This window comes from Papaver somniferum, unplaced genomic scaffold (assembly GCF_003573695.1).
Source record: "Papaver somniferum cultivar HN1 unplaced genomic scaffold, ASM357369v1 unplaced-scaffold_158, whole genome shotgun sequence".
NCBI lineage: Eukaryota > Viridiplantae > Streptophyta > Magnoliopsida > Ranunculales > Papaveraceae > Papaver > Papaver somniferum.
The window spans coordinates 1,863,701-1,878,375 of record NW_020625264.1 but is presented as its reverse complement, the minus strand read 5'-3'; the positions used below and the strand labels follow the sequence as shown (position 1 = coordinate 1,878,375).

Genomic DNA, 14,675 nt, shown 5'->3' with positions numbered 1-14,675 from the left:
AGTAGAATTTTAAGATTACTGGGTTAGTTTTGCTTTGATACCAAATTTGTTAGCGCAATGCGGAAGTGTGATGGGTTAATGGAAATGATTTAGGAAAAGAAGTTGGTTGATTGAAAATAGGAGGCGTTAGTTAATTGGAAATGAAAATGTTACAAGGGAATTTTAGTGTAGTTCTTTGGCTCACTCTAGTTACAATAGTGATCACTTGACTTGCTTAGCTCTCACTCTCACTTCACTCACTTCACTCACTTGAGTTTTGGATGGTTTGCAAGTGAACCAATGTTACCTATTTATAGGCTTGTACACCAACCACTTACTTCTCTAGATAGTTCTATCTAAACTCTTCTTTACACTCTCAACTTAGATATTACAAGAAAATTCTCTAGATAATACTTGATGTAAAGAAGGCCTAAAAGATTCTAGTATAGGGTTTTACTTAGTGTAGATAATTATTTGGCTTTACTTACTAGGTTTTCTAGAATAATCACAAATTATGTTTTTAGCACCCCTATCGTTTTGAGCCAAAGTGTTTATCTAATTTTATTCAGTTGAGGAGCCCTTTGTGATAGTAGCAAATGGGGCACACATCCACATAGTTAAGGGTGACCTGTAGGCAATAAATGATTTTCCTTTGGGTTTAAAAGATCTAAAGATGCATAAATGTAAACTAATAACACAATAAAATGTAAACAGAAAAAAGAAGTGCAAGATACCATTCAATCATTTTAGCAAACAAAAGAAAATGGAAAAGAAAATTCAAACCTTTTGTCCAAAATAAGAACCATTTCATTTCTTAAGCAACACAACGCTAGAAGTTGAAGCATATTGAATCGTCACGGTATATGATTGTTGGGATGTTAGATTACAAATTTTGGAGAATTTGTGAGTCTAGTTTAGGGATAGCTGAGAGAACTCATAAGTTCTGTCACCGAGAGAGTCGCGATGTCATTCGACTCTTCAATGGCAGTAACGATTGGATCATACTTACCAGTACGACTAATCAAAGATGTTTTCCTGGTTCCCAATCTCAAAACCAATCTGTTAAGTGTTGGTCAGATGGGAGAAAATGGGTATTCACTATACTTCGATAATGGCATGTGTTTCATATATGATAAGAAAAACAAGCACCAATTCATTGCCAAAATAGAAGTGAAGGAGAGAAACTTTCCAATCTACTGGAGCTACATTCACAATACATCAATGAGGGCAGAAGTTGATAAAGGCTCGCAGTTTCGTTCTCCAAACCTGAGACAAAAACGGGTTTCAGCAAAAGGATGTGAAAAATGGAAACATCTCAAAACACTTCCTTGCTATAAGAAAGTATGGAGGGAAAGACCACTAACAGGCACAATCGAGACATGCGGCTTTGACTTCGACAAAGAAACGATGTGTAATAACGAAATTGTAGTGGCTCATTGGAAGCAGAGAAGAGAAGGGAAAATGCATTAAGGAGGAGTGTTGAATTTAATGCCAGGAAGCAGGAATTCAGTAGGAGCAAAACATACATTATTATGCAGTAACTGAGAGGGATATCATACCCCGTTAACATAAAATACTGAAAACATTCTCAATCATGCCTATATGGGTCAACTGGAGGGCATATAAGTTAGGAGGATGGTGTTTCTCATCGAACAAATCATTCCCGTAACAATCTTCTCATACTAAGACCTCTTAACGCACACACAGAAGTCAGTCAAAGGATAATATAACAAAACCACCGCAGCATTTTTACTTATAGTATACAAATAAAACTAACATATTGCAAGTTCCACTGTTCCAGGTAGGCCAATTAGTATAAAAATCAAAATAAGGAAGAAAAAAGATGACAGGCATGGTCATGGTGCGAGAAACACCACATGGTCATGGTTCGAGAAACTCACCTTTGTTTTCAAGGTACACCCATCTTTCGCGTAAATCATCACAAGATATAAAGAAGCTTCTTCACCTTTGTTTGTCGTAAAACCTCTTAAATGCTGCATCATAGCAGGGCACCATTTATAAAACAGACACATCTAATTACAGGCTGCTGAAGACACTGGAAATGTGTGATTTATAATAACCAACAACAGGCTACAGAAGCAGCTTGTTACTGAAGAAACGCAAGCAAAAATTTGATTGGCTTTGATTTTCAGTTCATAAGAATGTTATCATATCCTTTCACACTCTCCAGCCATAGTAACATACAAATGACCGCGCTGGCTAGTTTCATATGTTCCTTCTAACAACTGCACTCCCTGGTTTCCCATGTCATCCTCGGTTAGCTCTTCAAGTTGAGGTGGCTTAATTGGTCTTGAGCTTCGACGTGCATGAGAACTTGAAACACAACCTTGTAAAGTTTTCACCTGCCAACATGAGTTCACAAACATGTTCATATATTCTGTTAGGCATTTACACAAACAGGTAAGTGGGCTGTAAAACATGAGATTGTGAGTGAAACTGAAATTGGAAATTGATCCATTCTGGAAGTAGTTCTTACCAATGTCTTCGAAGATTCATCATGTTCAAATCTGAAGGTGTAACTGAAGATCGTGAGTATGTTCCGAGTCAAATTATCAAGATGAGGTTTCATTAAGATCTGTTGAGGAACAGAAAATTTGATAGAGATATGAAAGTGTATCTGCTGTATGAAAACGAAATTAGTATGAATTGAAATCGAATCGAAGTTGGTATGAAGACCAATTTTGACAAATCCAATTTCAATTCATATCAATTTTCTCGAGGAGGAATGGTCTGATTGATGGTGTTTCGCTGGTTTTGGTGGAAGAAAAAACGATGTTCTTGTTTAGACAAAATATAGAATACCTATTTGGCCCACTAGTTTTTTATTTTTTATTTATTTATTTATTTTTTTTTTTTTTTTTGCAGAAAAGAGGATTAAACCTTATTTATTCCATGAGACCTCTCCTGGTTGTAGCCAGGAAGAGGATTGATTACATTTGCATTCGAGAATCGGAAGTCTAAATTGTTTAACAGGGTTCTAAGATTTTTTCTTGTCCAATATTTGGTGATACCAAATCTATTACAATAAGTAGAGATATGGGCTGCCTGAGCTATATCAGATCTATTTATCCGAATGAAACCTTGAACTTTAATGTTTATGTAATTATTAGCATTATAGCCAAAATATTCGCTAATCTTGAATCTGTATTTTCTAGCTTTCGCGTACATTCCCGCCAACAACTTGAATAAACGCTCGGAATCACTTCGGAAAATGATGTTATGACCGTTCCATTGTGATGCCCATTGAAAAGCGGCTTCTGCTCCCTTTAGTTCAATCTCTTCTCTAGTTCTGCAATCAGCATGCATTCCCCAAGCTTCTTTTGAGGTACCTAAGAAGTTATGAAGAGTCAACCTATACTAGAAGTAGTAATAGGGATCACCATCATCATTGAAATTGCAATGTCTATAGTTACTGACATGAATTTTTTATCATCATCAAGATCATCTGTTGTTATCCTTGGGTTATCATCATTCATAGGGTTATAATACAAGGATTGGATTAAGCTATAGTTTGCACCACTAACATTCATGAGACTATTAATATACTTGACAATCGTTTTTGTTGTTTCAATGCTATTCTGATTTTTTTCTGAAACACAAGGTTGCATCTAGCTTTCCGCACATGCCAAATGACAATGCTATTGAAAGCAGACCATTCCATAACACTTTCGTTTCTCTCCTGATTGTTATACATTTCATTTAGCCAGTCATGAAAATTGTTTGTACCATTAAAAACATAACGCATGTCAAAATTTAAGTGCATCCAAATTTGAGAAACAAAGTTACATTGCATGAAAAGATGTGCAAGACTTTCATCTCCATTATTACATAATTTGCAAGAAGTATTTATGTTTGGCAATATGGCTGCCACTCTCATACTATTAGGAAGTGTGGAATGATCTTCCTTCCAAACAAACATTTTAACAGCTGGGAGTACCTTCATATTCCATATATTGCTCCATTTCATATTGTCAGATCCTGTAGAGTTGATAGAGTTGTACAGAGATTTAACAGAAAAAATACCTGAGTTGTTTAGGAGCCATCGAGGTTCATCTGCCCTACTTGTAGGGGTTATTTGAATGCTCATGATAATGTTAAGAGTATCCTAATTAAAACAGATAGCTAACTTGTTTAAGTCCCAAGTTCGCTGAGAAGTTATCAGTTGGCTCACCTTCACAAAATTGTCAGATTCCATACTTTGCTTGGCTAAGGGAGGTTTGACATTTGGGATACAATAATCATCCCATATGTCTACACTCTCACCAATACCAACTCTCCACATGCAATTTTTCTTTATCTGATTGATACCTGTTAAAATTCCTTTCCAAATCTTGTTATCTTTATCTTTAGGTTTGGACCGGGTAATGTTTAGCTTTCAGGATGGTGGCACAAAGAGAATTAAGTTTTCTTTGAGTCTCCACCCCATTTTAGCTATCATAGCAAGGTTAAAGTGTTTAATATTTTGAAGGCCTAATTCTCCTTCACTAATGGGTTTGCATATTGAATCATAATTCTTTAAGTACAGTCCTTTTTTCCTATTTTCGTTCAGACCTTGTTCATTTCCCCCCACCCAAGATCTCTTTGGAGTTTAGTTATAGTCTTACAAATTTTCACCGGGATTTTAAAGCAGTTCAATTGATAAACACACAAAGAAGAAGTGACATTTTTTACCAGTACTGTCCTACCTGAGGTATTAAGATCCTTCATATCCCAACTTAGAAGTCTGCTTTTCATTTTGTCAGTTAGTGGCTCAAAACATTTAATTTTGGATTTGTTTGTAAAAATTCGGGAGCCTAAGTATTTATCGTCAAGAGAAATTGCTTGAACCCCTAAGACATCTGTGACCTCTTTTCTAATATTAGGAGTTGTCTTAGTGCTAAAGAAAAACCCCGACTTGTTCAGATTTGTCAATTGACCTGAGGCAGTGCCAAAATCAATAAAAAGTTGGACTAAGTTTCGATTAGTTGTGACATTAGCATCACAGAAAATAAGGCAGTCATCAGCAAACAATAAATGACTAACAACAGAAGCATTGGTTGAGATTTTAATACCTTTTACTTTCCCTAGAGTTCAACATTCATCATGGTCCTTGAAATGGCTTCCATCCAAAACAAAAACAGATAAGGAGACATTGGGTCTCCTGTCTCAATCCTCTAGTAGGCTTGAAGAAACCAGTAGGAGACCCATTAATCAAAACAGCTAAGGTAGTTGTAGAAATACAATCAGAATTAAGTTACACCATTTTTCACTAAATCCTATTTTTTCATAATTTTGATTAAGAATGACCACTCAACTTTGTCAAAATCTTTTGACATATCACCTTAATTCCCATTAAAACTTTTTTACCTTTCTTATTTCTCATCTTGTGGACTAGTTCATGTGTTATGGTTATATTATCTGAAATCTTCCTTCCAGTGATGAAGGCAGATTGAAAAGGGGATATTATTTTATCTAACAAGTCTTTCATTCTTCCAGCCATTAGCTTAGAGATGATTTTATAAGAGGTATTGACTAGAGCTATAGGCCTAAATTCAGCAGGAATAATGGGGTTTAGGGTTTTGGGAATTAAGGATATGAAAGAGGCATTCATCTTTTTAGAGATACGACCATACTCAAAGAATGCTTGGATCATACGAGTTAAGTTAGGCCCAATTATTTCCCAATTTTGTTGAAAAAAACGAGGAGAAAAAAACTACGAGTTAAGTCAGGCCCAACATATTATTATCTTCATCATTTAAGCAATTAGGAATCAAATCTATCATGCACATATCAACAGTAAGATTAACAGTTGAAGCAATAGAGTGAAAGTGACTAGATATGCAATTTCGGCTCTAATATTGACCCACTCAACATTGGTTTTCTGAATTATCTCTATTTTGTTTCTTTTATAGCGTCTTTTTTCCTTGCTATGAAAGTACTTGGTGTTTCTGTCTTCTAAAGCCAAATCTTGGTCCCTACTCTTAACTTTCCAGAAATTCTCTTGAACTGAGTACCACTTGGTTAAATCAGTTGTCAGCTTAGCAAGGTCCTTAGCCTTATCCCTATAAGAATGTCTCCTATTAGTTTGGTCTAATTTTTTCTTGATAAGTTCTATGTTATTTTTGATGTTTCCAAAAGTTGATATATTCCATAGACTAGGAGTTTTTTTAATAGAAGAAAGCTTTTTTTTCATAATAAAAGCATGGGACCCCAGAAAATCCTATTATCCCAACATCCCTGAATGAAAGGTTTGCAGTTCTCATGCTTCATCCAATCAGCAAAATATTTAAAGGTAGTTGCGCCATCATTCCATGTATTGTGAGTATTTAAACAAATAGGGACATGATCAGATGTTATCCTACCTAAATTTCTTATGGTAGAATTAGGAAATGATGTGTTCCAAATATAATTAGCTAAGGCCCTGTCTAATCTTTGTTCAGTAAAGTCATCATCTAATCTCCTATTATTCCAAGTGAAGTATAACCTATAAATCCTAGGTCCATCAAGCCACATTTGCTAATAATGTTGTTAAAAGTTCTAGCTTCAGTTTCATTGAAAGGGAATCTATTCTTTTTTTTTCTTCTTAAGAATAACCGCATTACAGTCTCCTAGGACTATCCAAGGAATATCAACTGTTCTTGCTACTTGTTTAAATTTTTTCCAAGAATCTACTTTTTTTCTAGTATAAGGGCTACCATAAAAACGGGTCAGAAGCCACTTTGGTCTATTATTGCAAGCATGAATATTCACATTTATATGATTGTGATCAATTATGTCTAGTTTCATATTGTCTTTCCAGATCAGGCATAATCCTCCGGCTGCGCCACTAGGAGGGACCATCCAGTAGTTTCTAATTTTTAATTTCCTTATAATCTTCTGCATTGCCGCATCTTTTTGTTTAGTTTCCGACAAGAACAAAATATCAGAATTATTTCTATTCAGAATATCCTTGAGGCTATAATTCTTTTCAAGTTTTCCTAGCCCGTGACAGTTCCAAGTATTAACACTAATAAATTGCCAAAAATTGGACAATATAGAATATTCTAAGACAGATAGCACAAGATTACCGTGGTGGCATATAACACAATTTGTTACCATATTGTTTTTCAAGTTGGGCATAAGAGTCTTGTGGGTCCATTCATTTTTGGTATGGCAATTCATAAAGCTTATGCAAACAAAGGTTCTGGTAAATATAAGCAATTTATAAACATAGCATAATGAGCAGTTATGATGATTAGAGCTTAGAAATACCTCTTTTATGGTCAAGTGACTTTGATTGAGATTAGTTCAGCTTACTTCACTTTCTAAGCTTGATATACTGACAGTTTTGAAGATCCCCCAATTGTGCATCAGTCGCTGACAATCATTCTGATGCCTATCAGTGAAATATTTACTATGAAGAGGCTTGATTTGGTGTTTCCGCCTCTTCCAGTTATAAAAAGAATTTGAAGATCTGTTGTATTGAGACATTAAACTAGTTAGGTGACCTAAGAATAAAGGACAGTAAAAGGATTTAATTTTAGCGAAAAAACACATTGGAAACAGATATCCAGAGCCGGGCGAGAGATGTCGTCGCCCCAGGCCCAGTTTTGTCAAAGTCTTTTCCCTTACCAATAAGGGCCCATTTTAAATCATAACACTAGTGTGCCTAAGCCCATTCTGGGCCTTTTTCATGGAAAAAAAAGATTATTTTCTTGAAAGAATCGAAGTCTGAACCTCGCACTCTACTCTGGTGCACCAAGCCAATGGGCTAGCTGCTCATTTTTTAGCATAAGGGAGCATATACACAACGTATACAGAAACTTTATAGCTTATACACTGTTTATAATACCCAAACTATTTTTAGATATATCCTGTTAGGTGTTTTTCTTTTCTTTTTACCATATATTTTCAAAAATTGATAATGAAAAACAAATTGTATGGTTACAGTAAGATATGGTTACCAGAGCAGAAGCAATTAGATTGACCGATTGAAACACCTTATAAGAGATAAACTATTATGGGATCTATTTCTCACAGAAGTCTTAGGTGTCTTAGAAATCGGATCTATTTCTCTAAAGAGGTGTCTTGGAATCAAAAGTGAACAAAAGTGTCTTAATATCGATTGTAAACAGAGATATCTTAGAAATTGATGAAAAGGAGTCTAAGGGTCATCTGGATCTAAAAGATGAATGAATTTTAATGTTGGTTTCAGGTGACCAACGCCGTCGTGGAAGGCGTTTACTGGATATATTGCGGCGGTCACAGGCGTAATTGGGTGTCTTAGCGGCGGAGGCGAAAAAGCGCATTGAGAGAGACTCCTACTATCCCTGAAACTCTTTTTGGCATAGCCCTCTAGTTCTCAAAGTGTTTAATGTACCAGAATCGGACGAAAGGGTCTTTTTAACATGGCTGTATTAGTTTATTGGGAACTGAATTACATATAACAAAACAATTTTTAAATTGTCTTATTTGAAAATTCGACCCTTCTCCAATAAACTGATACACCCGTTAACAACATTGTTTTTTGGCCCAAAATAGAGACAATCAAAGACATCAAACACCACCACTGTCGTTTATTTAGATCCACGAAGAAGATTTTTGTAGCATTAAGATGCAAAAAGAAGACAGGAGGTGGTGGTTAGCTTGATGATGGATTTTTTTCTCTTTACAGTGAGGAAGTGGTTGAGGAAGTGGCTTAGTTGTTTACACTGTTAGTTTTGAATTGAAAGTAATGGAAGTGGGTTATGTTAAAGATGTAAATATGGTATAAGAATATAGTCATTGTTAATTGTTGCGAGGCCAGAATCAATGAGAGAGCTCTATTTTCCAATACTCTCACCATAGCAATCCACATCATCAAAAACTGAGGTGGGTGGGGACAGAATGAAAGAAAACTGATATATAGATAGATTTCTCAATAAAAACTCCCACGAATAGTACATCTTTGATGAAAATTTGGACAAGATTTCCTTTCGGAAAAAAGATGTTCTCATGAAAAAAATGAAAACGGTCTTGGGGTAGGAAGGTTTACTCGTTTGTTATCCTGAGTCATGTGAAGTTCAAGTGCAAATTACCAGTCATTTAATTACATTACAAACTTGCTTATATAATGGGAACAACTAGTTGTTATATCTTTTATCCCCTAGATCTTATGGAAGTATTACTCGTACACTAACTCCATGAATAACTCGTCCCTACTCCAACATAACTCGATCATGTCCTTCAGTTCTGCGTTCATCTCAGACATGATCTATTTCTCTGTTATGAAGATCTGATGAAAGTTCTCACGATTTTAAAAGAATAAGATTTATATGTTTGTAACGATCTAAAAGTACAATTGTCTAGACCATAATGATTTAAAGTGATACATGCTTTTGGTTGACGCATCATGTTAATATGCAAGGTCGGGATCTCCGTTGATTTCTCGTTCCAAACTAAACCTTCTCATGTTATTCTTATTTCCGGGAATGTTATTTATCCTCATTATTTTTCTTCCACTCTATCAGATATCATATATGCTCTAAGTGGCCTCTTGCTCAGTCCCCAACTGTTACCACTTTCAGTGGCTTAAGAAATAAGGTGTTTATCATATTTCTAGCAGAGAGTGACTCCAATAGAGTTAATGAACAACTTCCTTGGTTTGCTTATGGTTTCCTAATTGTTCTGAGAGTTGTTCCTCCTTCTGGTTGGCCAACAAACTTTCAGATCTCTTTTGAGGAGGAATTAATGTGGTTAATCTTATGTAATGTTCCAAATTTGTATTCAATTTAAAGACCTAAATAAAATCACTCTTAAGCTTGGTGAACTTATTGAAGCTAAAGAACCATATGATAATCATCCTTTGAAGAAAAATGTAAAAGTTCTATGCAACAAGATTTTCCAGCAGGCATTCCTTTTCTCATTAAAGGAAAAGAAAGATTCTTTCCTCATTGAATGTAGATATTTCATAGTTTTAAGAAACTTTTGCCACTCTTGTCATATCATTGACCACAAGGATGCAGTTTGTCCCAACTGGCTTGCTAAATAAAAAATCCTTAAAGAAGCTAGTTCATCTGGTTCTAAGTATACTATTCCAATGGTTCGGATTATACTTTTCCATGTGTATCCATATTAATGATTCCTCCTAAATTTTTAAGTGATCAATCTGAACCTATTAAAACTATGGCACTGGTCGATTCTACAATGACTCAGGCTGAAACTGTTCCAGACAATCAAATTCAGAATTTCAATGATAATCCTTGCCAGGATTTCAACAATAAAGGTAAAGTTGTGGTGATTGCTCAGAGATCTAACTTTATTCATCATGAATCCCTCAAGAATAAGCTTAATATGAGACCTTTGGTAGAATATCTCCATATTTTAAATTCCATGAAGTTGGGTCTGTCCAAACTCAACATCTTATTCCGATGGTTAATGGTCTTCCAGTAATTTTTAAGCAGGTCACTAACGTGGTTGAAAATTCTACCATTCTTAACCTGATTCCTTAGTGGAGCAACTGTGGTCTGATTTGCAATAACAACCCAGCCAAGAAATTCAAAATATCTGCTACTCCTACTCAGAAATCCACTATATCCAGAGAGGAAGTGGTCTTTGTTGCGATTGAACATGATCCGTTATCTACTCTTAAGAGAAAAATAAATCCTAAAGACGATCTCCGTAAAATAACTAGAGCCAGTTCCTCTCTTATGGATGGTTCTGTTGTCTCCCCTGTCAGTATTGATAAATCTGAACCAGATTACACTAATCTTTTCCCTCCTATTACCAAATTGATAGATATATCCACTCTTAACCTTTTCAATTGTACCCTCAATACTCAATCTTTAGTTGATAAATTTGTAAGTTTCAATGTACCTACCAGTGCTACCTCATCTTACAATGGTGTCTGTAATAATTCTTCTCATGAAGCTGCTAATCTGGATCTGAATGCTAACCAAGAAACTACTTCTAATGGTGGAAGTGTCAATTCTCGGTCTAGTGGAGATCATGATTCTACCAATCAAGTTATTTCTTCATTTCCTTCCACCCCTATTATATCCACTGATGTTTCTACTACTTCCAATGTGTATCTTGTTAATAATGTTAATATGATTTGCTGAAATGTGCGTGGATTGGGGAAAACTCTGCCAATAAAGAATTAAATCCCCGATTTAAAAATATCAACTCTGACGTTGTTTTCTAGTCTAAAACTAAAATGAAAAAGGATACAGCTGCCAGGAAACTGCGTAATATGGGCTTCCCTTGTACCTTTAATGCACCATGTATTAGTCGAAGTGGTGATTCTGTTATGGCTTGGAAAAAGGAAATTGACCTTTGGATTTTATCCTCCAATAACATGGGAATATATGTCACTACTTATGATATTATCCATTCTAAACTTTTCCACATCCATTTCATCTATGGTGAACCAAATAGTACTCTTAGACATGCTTTTTGGGATAGACGATGCCTTTGATAACCTATACCTTTAGATGAACCGATTTTTTGTTGGTGATTTTAGTGCTCTTCTAGGTTCTAAAGATAAAATTGGTGGTTTAGAGGTTAATGATACAAACTTTTTCAACCTTAGAAATTTTTGTAATGTGTTTGCTTTACATGATCCTGGTTTCTCTGTCCCTAGGTATACTTTGTCTAATATGCAACAAATCCTGACCTTATCCTAGAAAGATTGGATAGATGCCTCATGAAAAGACGAGCGTACCCAAATACGCCGCAATATGGACAGTGTCGAGACAATACAACTTAAGTCCTATACCTTGTGTGATTGTTTATGGACGAGGTCGAAACAATACAAGAAGAATATATTTACTTGACAATAGTTACTATAATAACTGATAGCTAATCGGATCAAATTCAAGTAATACAGATTAACTTATAAGTGCAATTTAATTTAATTATAGTAAAAACATTATAATGCGGAAGATAAAGTAAATGGCACTATCAAAAAATTTTAACAAGAAAACCGCAAATGCATAAAAACTCCGGGACCTTGTCAAGATTTTAATACTCTCAGAATTAAGCCACTATACAAAATCTAATACCAACTTCGTATAGTTGAGACCAAGAAGACTCTCGGATCTACCTAGTACTCTCATTATCCTTGCGTCTTCGACTCTAGAGTCACACACATGAACCAGAATATTCCTTTGGATAATATTCCAAACAGTAAAGGATAGAAATTTTTTTTGGTATCTACTCTATTCAAACTTGTGATTTTAGTTTGACAAAGGGTATTCTGTTTAAATTAATAAACTCATTCGTCGGGTTTGGATCAATCTGAATCAACAACTTAGATTCGAATTTACAACTAATCAGATTCAGACGCCGAAGAATGCCACCAAATGAATTATCGCCGATCTTACGTAACTATACGATCAAATTTATCAAAGATAAATAGATTCTAGTTGGATCCCTGCCGATCAATGTTAGTTATTGGATCGATTTAGGAAACACCTTGTTTGAGAAAAGATCAAACTGATTTTCTAAATCAGTTTGCACCTACTCAAGTATTTTAGGAATATGATTTGTATTTTATATTAGGAATTAGTTCTCTATTTAGTACTTATAGATTCTAGATTATTCCTAATCCTATAAATAGAGGTGATAACCATTTGGTTATTATATCTCAGTCTAAATTGTTAGAGAGGTGTGAAGAAATAGTTTGTCTATTCGCTAAGTTTTTCAATAAGAAGTATATTTTCTGCAGTGGAGTAGGCATATTGTCTAACCACTATAACTCTTTGTGCTCTTATTTAAGTTTCAAATATTTTCCTATTTTCTGTGTGAAGATCTTGGGGTGTTTAGGAAGTCGATAATCTTAAGCACAACAAACTGGTATCAGAGCCAGTTCTAGGGTTTCGTCTAGAGTTAGCTTGTTTGAAGTCAGAACAGAGTTTGAAGGTAAAGTTTGAAGTAGAGAAATTTGATGGTAAGAAAAATTTTACCATGTGGAAATGTAAAGTTCGTGATGCTTTGAATCAACAAGACATAGAGAATGCTCTATTAGAAGTAAAACATGTTGCACCAGTGATAACGGACGCTGAATGGGAAAGATGAATCGTCAGGCTTGCAGCAAAATCCTTTTGTGCCTTACGAAGGATTTTAAAGTATGACTTGCTGAATGAGAATATATATTTCAAGCTATGGAATAGTCTGGAAGACAAGTATGTGGTGAAAAGTGTTTCAAACCGAATTATGATGCAAAGAAGGCTTTTCAAACTGAACAAGAAACCAGGTACCTCTATGGTCGAACACCTCGCTGAATATAAAAGAATAATTCCTATGAACTTAATATTGATGTGAAACAAGATGATGAAATCAAAACTTGTTGTTTTTTGGCATATCCACCTGATTCGTATGAGACCTTCATTGATAATTTGTCTAATAAGATAGAGGATAAAATACTCAATTTTGACGATATAACTGCTTCACTTATAATTTATGATATTAGGCAAAGGGATAGATATTTGAACAGAGAAACGACTAGTGAATCCTTGACAATATGAGGGAAATCTGATAAGAAGAATCCTAGTAAATCAAGTTTAAATAGAATTCCAAATCTAATATACCAGCATATGATGAATGCTCCTTTTGTCATCAGACTGGACATTGGAAGAAGGATTGTCCTAAAGCAATGAACAAGGACAAGAAGACAAGTTTAGACGCTAACATTGCTGAAATCAAGTCTGGTGCTATTGAAGATGATAAATATGACAAGTTATCGATGAATTTTCATGAATCTGCACTAGTTGCGGAGACAACTGAGTGGATTCTGAAATGTGCAGCTTCCTACCATATGTGTCCTAGGAAGGACTTGTTCTGTAAGTTTGATCGACCAAGTGTTTATGGGTAACAATACTACCTGTAAATTGAAGATGTTCGTTGAATTGAAGAAAAATATGATCTTAGTAGGTGAACTTGACTCCCGAGGGTTCGAGATGACATTCAAAGGTGGAGTTTTGAAGGTATTTTCCAGTGGGCTAGTTGTTATGAAAGGTTTAAAATATGGAAACTTGTATTTTCTGCAAGGAAACACAAGTGTGAGTGAAGGAACTGCAGAAGTATCGGATAGTGTTGAGTCGGACACTACCAAATTGTGGCATATGCATTTAGCGCATACCGGAGAAAAGTTTTTGCAAAAGGTGACTTCGCAAAGATTGTTGAATGACATCATGCAACAAGTTGGGATTTTGTGAACATTGTGTGAAGGGGAAGAGAACCAAAACTAATTTTATGACCGGTAAAAGTACCACCAACAAAATTCTAGATTATGTTCACACAGATGTATGGGGACCTTGAAGGACTGTATCCTTGAGAGTTAGAAGGTATTTTGTTTCTTTTATAGATGACTTCACCAGAAGATTATGAGTGTACACCATGAATAGAAAGGATGCAGTTTGGGGAATATTTTTGAAGTGGAAGAAGAAGGTCAGGATGAAGAATGGCAGGAAAGTGAATGCCTTAAGATCGGAAAAAGGTGGTGAGTACAAGTCTGATCCGTTCTTGCGAATCTGTGAAGATGAAGGCATCGAGCGTCATTTCACAGTGAGGGAGACTCCACAATGGAATGGGGTGGATGGGCGCATGAGTCGTACATTATTATTGGAGAAAGTACGATGTATATTGTGTAATGCTGGATTAGGAAAGCATTTTTGGGTTGCAGCTGTAAAATACGTGTGTCACCTAGTGAATCGATTACCAACAACGACACTTGAAGG

The 14,675-nt window shown here is 35.4% G+C and overlaps 1 long non-coding RNA gene across 1 annotated transcript; it reads right to left on the bottom strand.

Moving 5' to 3' along the window:
• Positions 1 to 794: 794 nt before the first annotated feature.
• LOC113337293 lies at positions 795 to 2,775 on the bottom strand. Its single transcript, XR_003354170.1, has 3 exons — positions 2,477 to 2,775; positions 1,881 to 2,342; positions 795 to 1,245 (listed from the first exon to the last, which is right to left on the bottom strand). It is a non-coding gene; the product is annotated as an uncharacterized LOC113337293 (long non-coding RNA).
• Between the last annotated feature and the right edge of the window lie 11,900 nt (positions 2,776 to 14,675).